This window comes from Orcinus orca, chromosome 3, assembly GCF_937001465.1.
Source record: "Orcinus orca chromosome 3, mOrcOrc1.1, whole genome shotgun sequence".
In the NCBI taxonomy this organism is placed as follows: domain Eukaryota; kingdom Metazoa; phylum Chordata; class Mammalia; order Artiodactyla; family Delphinidae; genus Orcinus; species Orcinus orca.
This window is the reverse complement of record NC_064561.1, coordinates 68,756,974-68,775,299: the sequence shown is the minus strand read 5'-3', so window position 1 is coordinate 68,775,299 and position 18,326 is coordinate 68,756,974. Positions and strand designations below refer to the sequence as shown.

General features: G+C 53.3%; 1 protein-coding gene across 4 annotated transcripts in view; it reads left to right on the top strand.

Moving 5' to 3' along the window:
- The first annotated feature begins 5,091 nt into the window (after window positions 1-5,091).
- PSD2 (pleckstrin and Sec7 domain containing 2) overlaps window positions 5,092-18,326 on the top strand; it is a 58,684-nt gene continuing 45,449 nt past the window's right edge. For 2 of the 4 annotated variants that reach the window (XM_049708072.1, XM_049708071.1), the window contains exons 1-2: window positions 9,394-9,727; window positions 9,920-10,058. The gene's annotated coding sequence lies outside the window, so the exon portion shown is untranslated. Of the gene's footprint in view, window positions 5,866-9,393; window positions 9,728-9,919; window positions 10,059-18,326 lie in introns of those variants that run through there. The other 2 variants (XM_049708074.1, XM_049708073.1) reach the window with 2 other exon arrangements.

The following is an 18,326-nucleotide window of genomic DNA, read 5'->3' as shown; positions in this document are numbered from 1 at the left end:
TAGGTCTTCCTGACCTTGAACTTGTACTTTGTTGGAATTTGAATGGCTTTTCCATTTGTCCTCATTAAATTCCATTTTGTTGGTTTTGACTTAACCCTCCAGTCAGTCCTGATAGTGATGAGAGTAGCAAACTCACATACACTTACCATGTGCCAGGCACTGAGCTAACTCATTCAGGCTTCAGAAAAACCCTACTGAGGAACTACTATTATCTCCATTTTAGAGATGAGGAAATTGAGGCACAGGTTAAGTAACTTGCCCAAGTCGACCCAGTCACAAATGAGCTGGGAATAGAACCAGGTAGTCTGGATCCAGACATCGTGATCTTAACCACTCGCTCTATTGCCTCTTTTTGGCTTCGGATGTCTTCTCCCTCCATCTTCCACTTTCTGCAAACACACTGAGTATGCCTCTGGGTCTTCATCCAGATTACTGGTTAAAAAGCAAAACCAGGGAATTCCCTGGTGGTCCAGTGGTTAGGACTCTGTGCTTTCACTGCCGAGGGCTTGGGTTTGATCCCTGGTCAGGGAACTAAGATCCCACAAGCCACGCAGTGCAGCCAAAAAAAAAAAAAAAAAAAATCTATGGACCAGATAAGTCCAGGGCCAAGGACAGAACTTGGTGGCATGCCTCTAAAGGTCTCTTCTACCACATTTTGTTTATCCCTTCATCTGTTGGACTCTTAGGTTTTTTCCACCTTTTGGCTATTGTGAATAATGCTGCTATCAGGTTTGTTAATCGCTATTTCATAATCCCTTTCTCATCAGGTTCTCCTCAACCATTCCCACTACGGTGGCTCTTGTCAAGGTCCCCAGGGACGTCCATGTTGCTAAATCCAATGATCAGTTTTCAGTTCTCATCTCATGTGATCCATCAGGAGCCTTTGACTTGGTTCATCTCTGTCCTCCTGGATATGTTTTCTTCATTTGTTTATGGGATCCCACATTCTCCTGCTTTTCCCCTGCCTCTCTGGATGCTCCTTCCCAGTCCCCCATCTTGTGCTCCCCTTTCCCCCACCTACCTCTTCATATGGGAAGCCCTCAGGGCTTCTGACACACCCCGCCCCCACTCCTAGGTGGCCTCATGACTTCTCCCAAATGCCCATCTCTAGCCCGGACCTTCCTCAAGTATCCATCTGTCTATCTGACATCTCCACGTGGGTGGCCAACTGATGTCTCAATCTCCACCTGTCCTCCTCAAGCACATACTTCCCCACCTTAGTTCCCAGCAACTCCATCCTTCCTATTGTTTGGGTTTTCATATTTTGCTTTACTCTTGACTCCTTTTTTTCTGACACCCCACACCCAATCCCTCAACTCATCTTATTGGCTTTAACTTCAAAATACATCCGGAATCTGGCCACTTCTCACCAGCTCTGCTGCTACCACCCTGGTCTGAGTTCCCATCAACTCTCCCCTGGAATTCTGCAGTAGCCTCACTGGTCTCCAGGCTTGGCCCTGACCCCTCCTATCTATCCCCAACAGCCAGAGGAATCCTTTAAACATATAAGTCAAATCAGGTCAGTTCTTTGTCCTAAAGCTTGGGTGGCTCCTCATGTCACTCAGCATCAAAGCCAAAGACCTTACAATGACCTTCAAGGCCCTATGTCACCTGGCCCCTTCCTCTCCGCCTCATCTCCTCCACTCTCCCCTTGTTCCCTTTGTTCCTTGTGTTCCAAGGACACACCAGGCACACTCCTGCCTCAGGGCCTTTGCACTGGCTGTTCTTGTTCCTTGGAAATCTCCACCCCCCCAGATAGCTACATGAGAAATTCTTTTTACCTCTTTCTTGTCTTTGCTTGAATTCACCTTCTCAAGGTGTCTAGCAGTAGCCCTCTGTTTATTTATTTTTTAACATCTTTTTTGGGGTATGATTGCTTTACATTGTTGTGTTAGTTTCTGCTGTATAACAAAGTGAATCAGCTATATGTATACATATATCCCCATATCCCCTCCCTCTTGTGTCTCCCTCCCACCCTCCCTATCCCATCCCTCTAGGTGGTCACAAAGCACCGAGCTGGTCTCCCTGTGCTATGGGGCTGCTTCCCACTAGCTATCTGTTTTACATTTGGTAGTGTATATATGTCAATGCCACTCTCTCACTTTGTCCCAGCTTACCCTTCCCCCTCCCCGTGTCTTCAAGTCCATATTCTACATCTGAGTCTTTATTCCTGTCCTGCCCCTAGGTTCTTCAGAACCATTTTGGTTCTTTTTAGATTCCATATATACGTGTTCACATACAGTATTCGTTTTTCTCTTTCTGACTTACTTCACTCTGTATGACAGACTCTAGGTCTATCCACCTCACTACAAATAACTCAATTTCGTTTCCTTTTATGGCTGAGTAATATTCCATTGTATATATGTGCCACATCTTTTTTATCCATTCATCTGTTGATAGACACTTAGGTTGCTTCCATGTCCTGGTTATTGTAAATAGAGCTGCAATGAACATTGCGGTACATGACTTTTTTTGAATTATGGTTTTCTCAGGGTATATGCCCAGTAGTGGGATTGCTGGGTCGTATGGTAGTTCTATTTTTAGCTTTTTAAGGAACCTCCATACTGTTCTCCATAGTGGCTGTATCAATTTACATTCCCACCAACAGTGCAAGAGGGTTCCCTTTTCTCCACACCCTCTCCAGCATTTATTGTTTGTAGATTTTTTGATGATGGCCATTCTGACTGGTGTGAGATGATATCTCATTGTAGTTTTGATTTGCATTTCTCTAATGATTAATGAAGTTGAGCATTCTTTCATGTGTTTGTTGGCCATCTGTATATCTTCTTTGGAGAAATGTCTATTTAGGTCTTCTGCCCATTTTTGGATTGGGTTGTTTGTTTTTTTGATATTGAGCTGCATGAGCTGCTTGTATATTTTGGAGATTAATCCTTTGTCAGTTGCTTCATTTGCAAATATTTTCTCCCATTCTGAGGGTTGTCTTTTCGTCTTGTTTCCTTTGCTGTGCAAAAGCTTTTAAGTTTCATTAGGTCCCATTTGTTTATTTTTGTTTTTATTTCCATTACTCTAGGAGGTGGGTCAAAAAGGACCTTGCTGTGATTTATGTCATAGAGTGTTCTGCCTATGTTTTCCTCTAAGAGTTTGATAGTGTCTGGCCTTACATTTAGGTCTTTAATCCATTTTGAGTTTATTTTTGTGTATTGTGTTAGGGAGTGTTCTAATTTCATTCTTTTACATGTAGCTGTCCAGTTTCCCAGCACCACTATTGAAGGGGAGTAGCACTCTATTTAAAGTTGCAGTACCCCTCACCCTGTCCACCTCCTGGGCCCTTCTACACTGCTCTATTTCCCCTGTAGTACTCATCATTGTCTATAATATTATAAATTTGACTTATTTATTGTGTTTATTGTTTCGTTTCTTCCCCCACCCCCACTGGAAATGCTTTAGGAGGGCAAGGATTTTTGCCTCTTTTGTTTACTGCTATGATTCACCCAGAAACATGAATATGTAATGCCTCAACGACAATTCGATGAAGGAAAGAAGAAAGAAAGTAAGATAAGTTGGGAAGGGGTCTGCAGTCTAAAAATGGGTTGGAGCCAAGAAAATATGGGCTTCTGGCATGGCCAGGTGTCGTGGATGTCAGTGCTGTTTGCTGTGCAGCAACCATCTTCCTCCTCCTGGTGATTCCTCTCCCTGTTTTCCTTTGGAACAATTTCCCCTCCCACTATTGGTCCATTCGGATTACCTGGGGCTGACTCCACTCCTCACTCCAAGGGGGGCAGTGACTCCTTAGGCCACAGTGACTGGTTCAAGGCTGGGCATATTTCGCTGGCTGGGCGAATGAGACTGCGTCCTAAAACTTTTGCTTACATTCTTGGGATGGGCAAGTTTTCTTCCCTCAAAGCTAGATGGAAAATCAGAGCTGCCTGAGCCACACTTTGTTGGAAGAGGTTACCTGGAAATGAAGCCCACACAGAGGAATAGTGGGCTACAGGTGTGGAGAAAGACCACTTTTGGGACCCTGGATTTGGTACTTCCTGCAGCTGGATCTACTCCTGGACTTTTCATTTACTTGAGCCCCCTTTCACTGAGGCCGGCTTCTATCACTTGCAGCCACTTAAACTGTACCTGCCTGAGCTCCTGAACTGGGAAGTGAGGAAGGGGCAGAGTAGGGTCAGCAGGTGGCAGTCACAGGTGAGAAGCGTTTAGTGTACGGAGGGCATTTAGTTATCAGTGCTGAATGGTGGGGAAATGGGAACAGATTTGCCTTGGTCCTGCCATAGAGGAGCTCTCAAACTGTTGAGGGAGAGAAGGACATGGGCACTGATGGGGCAAGACAGACTGAGGGATCCTTCCACACCAGCTGCCAGCTAAGCTGAGATGAATAGCACCCAAGATTGGGGAGGGAAGCGGGAAGTGGGAGGTGTCCCCTGTAGAGCTCATTCCCGAGCTACCACTTCCCCCATCACCTCCAGTGCAGGTGGAAGAGCCCAGTTAAAATACACACCTGGGTGTGTTCTGGGGTAGGTCCCTTAACTTTCCTAGCTTCAGTGTCCTCATGGGTAAAATGGGCTGAATGATGTTCACCTAGGGTTTCTGTGAGGATGAAATGAGATAGTGTGTGAAGTGAGATAATGCCAAGAACTTAGGATGAACCTGGCTCACATAACAGTTTTTTAAAAAAATTATTTATTTTTTACAAATTTATTTATTTATTTTTGGCTGCGTTGGGTCTGTGCGGGAGTTTTCTCTAGTCCCAGAGAGCGGGGGCTACTCTTCGTTGCGGTGCGCCGGCTTCGCATTGCGGTGGCTTCTCTCGTGGAGCACCAGCTCTAGATATGCGTACTTCAGTAGTTGTGGCTTGTGGGCTTAGTTGCTCTGCGGCATGTGCGATCTTCCTAGATCAGGGCTCGAACCCATGTTCCCTGCACTGACAGGAGAACTCTTAACCACCGTGCCACCAGGGAAGTTCCTAACGAAACAGTCAATAAATATCAGCTGCTCTAATTGTTCCCCACGGTCTCTCCTAGCCCGTGGCTGTGCCTGGTGGTGCAGGTGCAATTCTTATAGATACCAGCAGGTGGCGCCCCGACCTCAAAAGAACCCATTCGTGGACTGACTGCTTTCTGAAGTACTCCGGAAGGGGTTGGGCGGAGCGGCCTCTTGCTTCTCGGCCAGTTAGAGTCCTGTCTTCCCGGCTGCCCTGGGGAGAAGTACCTGCGCTCCCCTCAGTTCCAAGGAAGCGGGGCCTGGGTCACCATAGGATAGTCAGTGGAACCTCAGTTTTCCGTCTGTACTGTGGAAGAGCATGGATTTCGGAGACAACCTGAGCCAAGTTAAGGAAATGCTTAGGTTGGTGCAGGTAAAGGACTTTCAGAAAGAGCGAGCATCCCAGCATGGAGGCTGGTTACAGACGGCCTGCGACTGGACCTTGGGGCGCGGCTGGGCCTGGTGCTGAGGCAGGGGGACGACCCATATGACCTTCGTTTCCTTTCTGGACGAGTGAGAGAGAGAGAGAGCCGGGCTGCGCGGCACAGAGGACCCAGGACCGGTGCGTGGCCCTGTGACGCGAGACGCTCTGGTAATTCTGAGTCCGGCCAGCAGAGGGAGGCGGAGAGCCTCGTGGCCCCAGATGGCTCCGCTTCTAAGCCCCGCGCCCGCCCTCCCTGGACATTCCCATTTGGCCTCGCTTCCTGGGGCAGGAGTCGACATATCTCGTGTCCCTTTGCTTTGAAAAAGGCTTCTCCTCCTCTCTCTGGCTGGGCTTCCTGGGTCAAAGCGTGGAGTGAGGGGGAGTGTCAGCTTCAACCCTAAGTCTATGAGCCCTAGCTGAGCCCATCTCGTGGGCCTCGGTAACCTGGATGGGATCTACCGGACACTCCAATTCTAGCAGCTCTCCAAGTTGTAAGTATTTGGGGGGCAGAAGGAGATCCCTTTCCTAACCCCCCTATTAATCCAGGCCTGGATGGCCAGCTGGACCTCCGGAAGCATGGGAGTGCATCCCATCCCACCCTGGCCAGTTCCCGGCATTCTCCTGGACCGGCTCCCAGCGGCCCACAAAGGCCCTCAAAGTTCTTGGCGGGCCAGGCTTTGCCTGTGCCCTGGGCCCGCAGCCGGCTGGCTCTAGGCACTGCAAGTCCCTGGCACTCCTTGTGGGGCTTTGTCCACCAGCCCTGGACCAGTACTGGCAGGGCCACACTTGCTGGGGGAGGGTGTGGGACAGGCAGCTCTCAGAGCCTGAGCAGTCCCCCTTCCCTCCCGCCCATGGGCTTGCTCCCCTCCAGGGGACCTTCCCTCTACCTCACCTTGCTCAGGCAGTGCCCTGCCTTCGCCTCTTGGCTGCAAGCCCAAATCTTCACCTTCTTCAGGGGCCTGCTTCTATTTTACTACTCATTTATTCATTCATCCATCCAATACTTACTGAGCTCCAGCTACCCTCCAGGCCCTGACTAGATGCTGGGGATCCAGTAATAACTAGATACACAGTCCATGCCCCTTTTTGGAGTTCACAGTCTGGGTGAGATTGTAGGCAGGAAACTAGTAAAATCCATACCTAAAATTTGACTTCACCTTGTGATAAGTGGGGTGAAGTAGATAAGCTGCCTGCCCCAGGAAGCTCCACCTACAGAGATATTTCCCCTGGGAAATCATCTGATAGGCTGTGAGCTGTGGAGGGAGGGACTTTGTCTGGGCTCTGCTCCCCCTCCCCCCCACCTCAGGGCCTGGCATACTGGCACACAGTAGGTGCTCAGTAAATGTTTGTTGAATTAATGGATGAATCATCCTCACAGCCACGGGCTGCCAGTGAGCATGGTCTTTGCACCTTACACTTCCTCCCAGTTAACACAGGAGTTGCAGGTAACGTTGGGGATGTAAAGACAAGAGCTTGAGGCTCCCAGGATTCCACCTCTGGCCACTCTGACTCCCCACCTGCTCCTCACTGCACAGCTTCCCTACCTCGGGCCCTTGCCCTCTGGGACCATCCAGTCCAGAGAGTAATGGCACAGTGTGGTATGTGCCGTGATGGGGGAAGACGATGGCACTGCTACAGAAGTGACAGAACAAATTCCCTGCCCTCCTGGAGCTTATGGCCCAGTGATGGTAGTGGTGGGAGGGAGACAGACAATAACCAGAATTAGCGAGTAAACATGTAGTATACAAATATGCGTTATGGAGGAAAAGAAAGCAGGTGAAGGGAAGACGTGGGTGAGGGAGGGGGTAGTATTTCAGGTCGGGTGGTCAGAGAAGGTGACATTTGAGCAGAGAGCTGAAGGGGGTAAGGAGTGAGTCATGCAGCTACCTGGGGAAGGAGTGTTTCAGGCACAGGGAATAGCAAGTGCAAAGGCCCTGAGGTGGGGAGTGTACCTGGTGTGTTAGAGGAACAGAGAGGAGGCCAGTGTGGCTGGAGAGGTGTGAGGTTAGAGAGGTGACTGGGGCCAGATCACAGTAGGACCTTGTAGCCATTATAAGGCTTGGCTTGAGTCTTAGTGACAAGGGAGCCATTTGAGGATTTTGAGCAGAGGAATGACATGATCTGACTTACACTGAACAGGATCCCTTCGGCTGCAGTGTTGGGATTGTTGGTACTGGGGCTGTGTGGAAGCAGGGGGACCAGTTAGGAGGCTACAGTAATAATCCTGGTGAGAGAGGATGGCGGCTTGAGGCAGGTGGTGGCAGTGGAGCTGATGAGAAGTGGCCAATTTGAGACAGCTTTGAAAGTAAATCCCATAGGATTTGTTGAGGGATTGGATGTGGGGGTGAGAGAAGGAGAGGCCTGTTGGGTGCATCTGTGATCCGGGTCTTGGGTGGGTGGGCACCGAGCACATTAACTCCTTTCATCCCTGCCCCACAAGAGGGGCTGTGACCATCCTCATTGGGTAGTGAAAACTCAGAAATGTGGTCCAGCTGTGACTTGAGGTCATGGGTCCTGAGGATAAGGAGCAAAGCCCTGTCACCACCACTTCCTCCCCCCGCCCTTGCTGGTTGCCAACTGCCGCCCAGCTCTGCCTGCAGGTAGCAGAGGGCAGAAGGTAGAGGGCAGGACAGCAGGGAAGCCATGATCCCTCTGTGTCCTTCGAGAAGATCCTGGGCCCCTGCAGTAGAGTGGCTCCCTGGGTATGTCCTAGGGTCTGATGGGCCATGAAGGGCTGTGGCCAGAGTGCCCTCTGAACTGCTCAGCTGTGTCTACAGGATCAGACCTCCTGGCTTATGCTTTTGGAGTTTGTTTTCTCATCTGTAAAACAGGTGGTAGGATTGTTTTGAGGGTTAAATATAACACGTAGAAAGCATTTAGTGTGGACTCGGGCACCCAGTAGATGCACAGTTAATAGCAGAAATGTCACTGTGGTTGATGAAACCCCAGCTCCAGCTGTAGCCCAGCTTGAAGAGGGAGGAGACTGATCACAGCTCAGACCCTGTACCTCCAATTACTGCCACTCTGCACAGCTTAGGCACCCCTCATAGGTCAGCAAATCCTCTCTTCTGTCATCCTCTCCTACCTAAGAAGAGGGTCCCTAACTGTATGTGTGTATGGGTGGGAGGAAGGATGCAGAAAGCTTCATGGAGGAAGAGGCATTTAAGCAGGGATTTGAAGATTGGGTAGGAGTTCATTGAGCACAGCAGGATCAAGGCCCGACAGGGCAGAGGGTGGAATACTTGCAAAAGTGTGGAGGTGGGAAGGAGCTGGGTGAAGTGAACAGTGCTTGGGGGCTGGAGTGGAAGGAGAAAGGTGGAAAGTGGCTTCCTGTGGTAGGGCCTGACCCTAACCTGATCTCCCTTGTCCATGGCATGGGGCCTGCTCACCTGCCCTGCCTCTCCACAGCTCCCGGTCTCCCTAGATCCCTGTGGGTGGGGGCCCTTTATTACCTCTCTGAGGGGTGGAACCTTGCCCTGTAGGAGCCTCACAGCCAGGATGTTCTTTTTAGTGTTTAGCCCAGGTACAATACTGTCAACTTTCTCTTCAGAGCTAGGGTCCTGGGGTGGGGGGAGGTCTGCAGGTGGTGACTAGCAGGGTCTGTGGGGCAGGTTCCTCGGGAGAGAGTTTCCACAGCCCAGAGTACTGGGCTCCTGACCTGGTACTGGGACTCTGTATTCCTCCCTTCCCCTCCCTCAGGGTCTCTCCCCTTTGTCCCTCTCTCCTGCACCCCTCCTCACTGCACTCCTTCCAGCTCTGTCCCAAGCCCCCCTTCTCACCCCATACCCCAGGTCTGTCTGTCCCTCTGTCTGCCTCAGTAGGTAGCTAAGTAGGTTGGGCTCAGCCTCCCTCTCTCTGGGATCATCCACCGTGATCCCGGCACTCCTCGCTCCTCTCAGTCGGCTGGGTCTCCCCTGGGCGGGTGTGTGTGTGTGTGTGTGTGGTGTGTGTGTGTGGTGTGTGTGTGGCGGGGTGTGTGTGTGGCGGTGTGTGTGCGCGCGCGCCACGGTGCGCGAGCGCTGGCGGGGGTGTGGAGGGCAAGGAGTCGGACCACGAACAGACCAGGGGAGGAGGGCAAGGACCCGCTCCCTCCTTCACCTCGAGAAGGGTGGTTCCTGAGGGCTCAGGGTCTGGGGCCCCAAGGTCCTGCCGAGGGTGTTGGGTCCGGCCGGCTGGCCCGGGGTTAGAGGACAGCTGGAGCTCGGCTGGGCTAGGAGCGGGGGCGGAACCTCGCAGCGCTCCCCTCCCCCACTTTCTTAAAGGGCCGGCGCGGGCTTGTGCGGGACAGGGCTTGCCTCCCTTCTCGGCCGGGTCCGGGCGCGCGATCCGGCCCTCAGTGCAGAGCTGGGTCAGGTGGGCAGGCGGGCGGGCGGCCTGCGTGGCCGCTGTCGCCTCCCGGCTCCATTCCCGGCTCCATTCCCCCCGCCCCCCGCCCGCAGTCCCCCCGCCCTTCCCCGCCCTTCCCGCTCCTCCCTCCCTCCTTCTCTACTTCCTTCCCTCCCTCCTGCCGTCCGTCCCCCCTACCTCTGCTCTGCTTCTCCACAGACGCGCTCCGACACCTGAAGGGATAGCAGCGAGCGCGGGAGCCCCGACAGGCGGTGGCGGAGTGGGACGGTCAGTCCAGCGGTGGCCTCCTCATGGCCCCACCGTGAAAGGCTGGACCCAGCGACTGGGAGCCGGAGCGGTGAGTCGGGCCGTGCGGGAACACCTTGTTCCCAGGGTCAGCGTGCTCCGGGACCCCGCCCCTCCCGAAGCCGGGCTGGGGGCCGGGAGGGGCTGCTGGGGTTGGGGGGAGCATGCTGGGTGGCGGCGCCGCCCTCCGCCCTCCGTGCCCGCCTGGGTCTGCTAACAAAGCTACATTTCGAGATCAATTCCGTGGCGGCTGGAGCATCTGAAGGATACGGTTGTCATGGAGATGGGGCCGAAAGAGGAAGCCCGGGATGGCAGAGTCTGGGCCAGGGAGAGAGGGCACCGCTAGAGAGCCCCAGGCCAGCCTGCAGGGAGGGTTAGGGCCGGCAGCCCAGTTGTCTCCTGATCTCCTCCCCCCCACCCCGCGCCCCCCACCGTTTGTCTAATCCGAGTGCATATGTGTACGTTGATGGGGTGCCATTGGAGCTTGGTGGCCAGGGACCTGGGGTGTTGGGTGCCAGGCCTGCTGGCCACCACCTTTACCACGGAGCAGCTTTGAAGATTTATTTCTGTTTCCAGTTTCCCAACTTTGACAGCCTGGCTTAGCGGCCAGGCCTCAGCGGCTCTGAGCTCTGCCGCTGGAGCAGGGCTTGCATGGGGGCGTGGCAGGCATCAGGCAAGGCCAGGAGGCACATAATGGCTGTGGCAGCCGCAGGGAGGGAGGCGTCCTAGTAGTCACTGCTAGGGCTGGGGTGGGGCAGGGAGTCCAGATGTGGGGACCACCTGCTTAGCTGGCCCCCCTCCTAGGAGGAGGTATTCCAACTCTTGCTCTCCCTGGAGGACCTGGGGACTCCCTGAGTCAGAACTGGGGGCATTGTCTCTGCACAGGCCCAGGGGGCCACTGCCTCAGCCCATCCCTTAACCTTAGGGCCATCTTGGGGTGCCCTGGGAGAGAACTGGGGGCACCAGCCACAATGGAAGTGGGCCTGAGAATTCCTGGAAGGCTCAGGATAAGCCAGGCTGAACTTGATGGGTGGGTGAATGGGGAGCAGGGAGAGGGCTCAGGGTTTGGCCAGGACAGATGAGTGAGCAGCCTGGGTTTGGGGAGAGGCATTTGGACTTTCCTGGGTTCTCCAGCTCCTTCTTCCAGACCCTGGAAACAAAAGCTGCTTAATGGGGGATACTCAGGCAGCTCGAGGGAGAGTGGGGAAGGGGCATTGGGACCATCTCCAAGTCCAACCTCTGGCCCTGGCAGATATAGTCATTTTTCCACTCCTTGCTTGGGAGGTTAGGAACCCTACCTCCCAGGGATGCTGCAGGTTCTATGACCTGTGATCTCTGAATCAGCAAAATGGGCCAGCTGCCCTCCCTTACCCACCTAACCTCTCTTACGTCATAGCCACCTTCCCTCTCAAGAGCCCCTTTTCCCCAGCATATGGTAAGAGTCAGTGGCTTTTGAATAAGGCTACTGCAAAGTTTGGTCCTGGTGGAAACATGGCAGGTCCCTAGGTTGTGGCCTGAACCAGAGGATTCCCACACATTGGGATGAGTAGGTGGGTGGTGGCCCAACTAAAGGTAGAAGGTTGACTGGAATGCCCTTTGAAGTCCTCCCCTGCTGGTGCCTTTTGCAGGGGCTGAAACCTCAATGCTTAGGTGACTTGTACCCTGTAATCCCAGGAGCGCCCTGTGCCAGCCTGAGAGGCTTCCCTCCTGCTGCTGGTCTGACAACTATGGGTGTGCACTCCCCCAGCCGACCTGACCCGCAGTGTTTCCTAACGCAGGGGAGCAAAGTTACCTGCAAAGGGCTTACTGCTCTTGACAGGACTGAGAGAGGGGTGGGGGGGACACTGCTTCGCCCAGCTTCCAGAATCGTGCACTGCCACTGTGCTAAGTACTCTCCTACACAGACCAGCCTTTAGAGGGAGGTATGCCCATTATTTCCAGTTTGTGGATACCGAGGCTCAGGGAAAAGTTGCTTGTTCAGAGTCACCTGGTTAGTAAGTGGCAGAATCAGGATTTGCACATGGACAGAACTGCTTGAAGCTTGGACTTCTGTCCCCAATCTCATTCTCTTCTTCCTTGGAGGTACAAGTTAGGAGGGAGGTGGGACTGAGCACCTTTTCATCTGGAGCAAGAGAGTGAACTTGGGGAAAACGGAGGCACTAAGCTGGGATCTTCTAGAGAGCTGGGATCGAGGCATTCCCGTTCCGGACGTTGGCCTGAAGGAGAACAACACTGCCTCTCATGACAGACGATGCTCTAGACATTCTTTGCCAGATGGTCTTTTCCAGGAAAATCTGTTTTGAGAGGCATCTTATGTCTGGGGCTCCATATTTAGCCTGGCTCCTCACACGGGAGGATACACTCAGGCTGTCACCCCTTGAGGGGTGTTTGGTAGGGGGGTGGGCCTGGGACAGACCCAGCTCCTTGCTACGGTTCAGGCAGAGGTGGGTTAGGGCCCCTGTTCCTGCCAGTCCTGTCCCGGCTGAGGGCTGCCCTGCTGGTCTCCCTGGGACCTGGCTGTTTCCTGCAGGGCCCTGTCCTCCTAAGTTGGTTTGCTCGTAGGTAAGCCTGACCCTGTTTAGGTGGTGAGCCACTCCAGGGCTGTGTCTGCTTGGCCCAGGAGGACTCCGGCGTCCAGGTCAGGCCCACAGCCCAGCATGCTGTCTGCTGCAGTAAGGACTGCCCTCACCTGAGTCCTGCGCCATCAGGAGCCCTGAGCTCCCCTCTTTAGAGTGTCTCCCTCCACTCCCTTCCCTCCCCCCTAACTTTTTGTCTTGTCACATCTGATCGAACAATGAACACCCACCTATATACCCTTCACCTAGAGACCTAGTTTGCCAATTGTTGACATTTTGCCCACATTTGTTTTTCTCTCTCTGAAACTTCTGAAAGTAAGTTGCAGACATCATAGCACTTCAGCTCTAAATACTTCAACATGAATTTCCTGAGACAAGGGCATTTTTCTACATAATAACTGTACTGTTGATCATACCCAAGAAATTTAATGATGCCATCTAATCTCATGTAATCCATATTCAAATCTCTCTAGTTGTCCCTGTAATGTTCTTTATAGCTTAAAAAAATTTTTTTTTGATGAAGGATCACATATTGCATTTAGTTATGTCTCTTTAGTCTCCTTTAATCTAGAACAATTCTCTGCTTTTTTTTTTTTTTGAAGTCTCTTATGACATTGTCAGTTTTAAAGAGCCCTGGTCAGTGTTCATGTAGAATGCCCCACATTCTGGGTTTGTCTTATTGCTTTCTCATGAGTAGAGTCAGGTTAAATATTTTGGGCAGGAATATCCCATAGGTGATGTCGTGTCCATCAGCAGGCGCATGTCATTAGCCTGTGCTGTAATAGGTGGTGCTAAGTTAGGTCACTTGGCTAAGGAGTCCCTTTGTTTCAATCCTGTTCCTCCCTCTTCCCTACCTCCAGAAGCTTCATCCACCTGGTCACCCGCACTCCAGGTCAGCAAAACTGACCGAACCCCCCCTTCAGAACATAGGCCGGAGAAGGGTGATTAAGCAGATGCTAATGGCGCCTTCAAGGAGTTCACAGCCTCAGGGGTGTGGATGGGATGAGCCACAACTCAGGGCAGGTGCTGTCAGTGTGGGGAAGAAGCCCCGAGAAAGCAGTGAGGGGCACAGGGTCGGGGGGGAGGAGAGGGAGTGGGGGGCAAGACAGGAAGAAAGGGGGTGGGGCCTGGACCACAGCTGACCTAGAAGGTGGGCTGACAGCTGGCCCTTTCCCCAAGGGCACGAGGAGCTACTGAAGGGTTTTAAAGAGGGGAGTGATGAGGCAGATGTGAGTGCTGGGAAGGGCGCTCTGAGGAGGATGGCATGGACTGGCGGGGCGAACGGGGTGAAAGGGATGGTCAGGAGGCTGTGACATGGTCCAGCACAAGATGCTGGTGCACTGGATTCTAGGCTGCTGCGTACAGCGCACAGAGGGAGTGCACAGGGGGAATGGAGTTGGTGTGGTGGCCCTGCTGGGACTGGGGTATGGCAGGTGTGGGGTGGAGAGAAGGGATGGAGTAAGGAGAAATTAGGAGGCAGAATGAAGAGCACTGGTATCTGACTAGTGGTGGGGAGGGCTGTCATGCAATGGCTTGGACAGGATGTGGAGAATGCTGGTTTGAGTGTGTGAGGTCTGAGGCACTTTCCAGGTCAAAGGAACAGCGTATGGGAAGTTCACTTCCCCAGGTCTTGGTGGGATGCGGGCAGAGGGAAGGCCACACACAACCCACAGCAGGGAGTGGATGGTGAGCTTTCAGGTACCAGCAGCGGAGGGACTTTGAGTGGGGGCAGGGGCCGGCTCAGAGGCAGCTGCCACTATAAAAGTCAGGATAGTCTCTCCCTTGAAGACCCTAACTCCCTTACCTCATTTCACTTCTTCATACTTGCTTGGCAAAACCCCAACCCTGGTTAATTGCAGTGCCTGGTCTGCTCCCTCTGTGCAGCTGAATGGGGCTGAGAAAATCCACTGCCCTGACTGGTCTCACATTTAGTTCAAAACCATGAACTTCGGGTGTGTCCTTAGTGCTGTCCCGCAGTCCCACATGGGTCCTAAGTCCATTTCCTCTCCCCCTACCTGATGACTGTTTCACTCTTTCTGTTCTGCCTTCAACCCTAGCCCCTCTTCTGCAATCCTCCCTCAAAGCTGATGGCATTGCTTCCTACTTCTTTGAGAAAACAGAAGCAGTTAGAACTTCCTCAGACTCCCAGTGCTACGTTCACCCATCCACTAGCATCTGTACCCACTGCTCTGCCTTCCCCAGTTGCTGCGGATGAAGTGTCCCTGCTCCTGGTTTAGGCCAGCCCTTGACTTGTGCAAACAGATCCTGTCCCCTTGTGCAGTAGAGGGGGAACCTATCAGGTGGGCGGCGGAGGGCACACTGTTCCAGCAAATGCCCCCTCCTGCATTATAGGCTCCCCCCCAGTGGATCATTCCATCAGCAGATATCTTTTTTTTTTTTGGTAATACATTTATTTATTTATTTTATTTTTGGCTGCGTGGGATCTTCCTTGCTGCACGCGGGCTTTCTCTAGTTGCGGTGATCGGCGGCTACTCTTCGTTGCGGTGCGTGGGCTTCTCATGGCGGTGGCTTCTCTTGTTGTGGAGCATGGGCTCTAGGTGCGCGGGCTTCAGTAGTTGTGGTGCGCGGGCTCAGTAATTGTGGCTTGCGGGCTCTAGAGTGCAGGCTCAGTAGTTGTGGCTCACGGGCTTAGTGGCTCCAAGGCATGTGGGATCTTCCTGGACTAGGGATCGAACCCGTGTCCCCTGCATTGGCAGGCGGGTTCTTAACCACTGTGCCACCAGGGAAGTCGCTTTCAGCAGATATCTTGTTATTGTTTCTCCTGTCTTAAAAGATGGCTCTCTCATTTTCTCCAGCCAGCTACCACTGCATCTCTGTGCTCCTCTTTACAGCAAACCTCCCCAGAAGGGTTGTCCACTGACTGCTCTTCTCAAGGTCACCAATGACCTCCATGTTGCTACACCCAATAGCCACTCTCAGTCCTCATCTGCCTCCTTTGGCACCTTCAATCTCTCCCTCTTCCTTGAAATACATTCCTTGATCTCCAGGACATCCATTGTCCTGTTTTCCTCTGACCTCGTGGTTACTCCTTCTCAGTCTCCTTCTCCCCAACCCGCAGCTCACAATATTGGAGTGCTCAGGACTCAGCCCTTGTATGGCTGTTCTTCCTCATCTGCATTCACTCCTGAGCCGATCTCATCAGTCCTATGGCTTTACGCACCACCTATATGCTGCCAGCTCCCAGATTTATATCCCAAATTTTGACTTCTCTCCTGAGCTCCAAAAGCCCACTCAGCATCTCGACTGCCATGTCTACTGGACACCTCAAACCCAACTTGTCCAAAGCTGAGCTCCTCTCCTCCTGATCTTCTCTCCCAAACTTGCTCCACCCGGTCTTCCCCATCTCAGGAATTGCAACTCCATCCTTCTAGGTGCTCAGGGTCGAAATACTGGCGTCATTCCTGACTCCTCTCTTTCTCTCCTATCCCATGGACACTCCTATCGCATGGACAGTCCATGAAGGGGTGAGACTTTTACCAGCCCCCAGATCTCCCGTCAGTGGGCTATGGCTGAACAGGAGGGCCAGTTTCAAAGATGGGGACAGACCCTTTCACACCCGCTCACTTTGCACCACATGCTGCTCACCTTCAACCGGGCCCAAGGAGACCACAACCTTTGTCAGACCCTGTGCCGAAGCCCTAAAACAGACAGTAGAGGACAGGGTAAGAGGACGGAGGGAGGAGAAGAGGAGCCTCAGCAAGGGAGGGGTTACGTGGAGTGATGTAATCAAGAGGTTGGGGAGAGGGTGGGGAGGAAGTTCTCAGGGAAGGAGGCAGAGAGGAAGAGGCAGGGTGGACAGAGAATGTGAGGATCTCGAGAGTATGGGGTAAATGAAAATTGGGCAGGGAGCAGGGAGGATGAAGTTTCTTGGTTCATCTCTCCTGGCTGTTGAACCAGACTGGGGGGAGGCTGCTCAGAGTTTGAGCCCCTGGAGTCTGCCCTTCCCCAGGCTTTTTAGCCAAGGCAGGACTTGCTGGGAGCACTTGCCCTTGGTCAGTTCATTGTAGCTTTTGGGGTTAAGCTTTCCACCTGCAGGCTCATGGCTCAAATGTGGCTCAAGAAGCAGAGTGAGTCCCAGGTGCCAGCTGAAGTTCCAGGAAGACAGGCAGCAGCCAGCTTAACCAGAACAGCCTAGTCCTTTGTGGTCCCAAATAACTGAGGGCTCACCCTGCAGGGAAGCTGACTGGGGGTAGAGTCACCAGCTATAAACATGATTTGGGGTTTGACAGCAGACGCTGTGAATTTCATCAGTGTTGAGGGCTCTCCAAACCAGCATGCAGATGTATGCAAATGCTAAGCAAATGAAGGTGCCAAGTGGCTGTGGGGCGGCGAGTGAAGTAAGCTGGGAGATGTAAAAGAATGACCTTTGCAGAGCTGGGCCCGGGGGCCCCTGAAAGTCCCAGCAGGCTGTGGGCACAGGCAGATAAGATGCAAATGTACACCCAATCCCAGGAACCTCTGCCTGCCCCACCATGAGAAAGGAGGCCTTCCAGACGCCCACAACCCAAGGCCAGGCTGAGAGGAAGAAAGCAGGCTGGTGCTGGGCTCCTGGTTAATCCCAGATTAACATCACCTGAAGGGAATGGGAGCCTTTTAAAGGAGGTCCAGAGCCCTGGCCCTTGCCCTGTACCTGGTGTGGCTTTTGTGCCTTGAGATGGAAAGCTAGGAGGGAGCCGGGTCTGGGGCAGGAGTGTTAGTGGGGCCAGGACTGCAGGGTCCTCACCTGCCTCAGGAAAGGGTGGGGCACCCTCTCTGGCCCATCCTCCTGGTCCCCACAGGAGCCTTTCTCCTGCCTCCACCCTCAGGCTGGGCTTCTGAAGCCGCTGCCTCAGAACCTGCTCTGACAGGCTGCCTAGGGCAAATGTCTGCTGGGGTCCACTGGGTGTCCTGTGCTGCTCTACTGTGCATTCCGCCCCCAATGTGGGCAGCCAGCTCCCTCCCCTGCAGACCTGAGAGATGGTTCTGGAAAAGCACCCTTCCCTGAGCACTTGTGCCTGACTCTGAGCTGAGCATCGCAGCCAAGCCATCTCCTTTGTCCTCCCTGCAGCCCTGCGGGGCAGATGCTGTTAGCACCACCACCCCCATTTTGCTGAGGAGGATGCTGAGGCTCAGAGAGGTAGGCAACTTTCCTGAGGTGACACAGCTTGTGGGATTTGAAGCCAGGTCTTTCTGACTGCACAGTTAGGGCGCTGACCCACTGTCCTGGACTGTCCCATCTGAGGCACTAGGTGGTCCAAGCTGAGAAGACCAAGTAGGTAGAAGGATTAGGGTCACTTTGGGGAAGGGAGGCAGGGCAGTTCCCAAGGCTCCTGGGTAGACATCCCTCCGTATTATCCGGGGCATCTCCCTGCCCCGGGCAGGTGGGACATGGAGGAGGTACACGCCCAGGCTGATCTGTGCCTCGGAGTGTGCTCACAGCTCTGGGATGACGGGAAGGTCCTGACCTCCAGACTTGTTGGCTGGCAGAGATTGTGGGGGGCATGGTGAGCTGTGTGATCCAGGGGCCCCGCTGAGAGGTCTTCCTGTCACCTCCCTGTTGCTCGTGCTGTCAGTGGCTCAACAGGTGCTTGTGGAGGCCTGGAGTGGACAGGTCTGGGCCAGCCTGGGCCCCATGAATGGTGTGGGGCACAGCTGGCCAAGGTCTGTTCTGAGCACTTACAACACACCAGCCCTTTTCGCTGATCGTCTAATTTAACTGTCCATGTGGGTACAGTTGTGTGTTT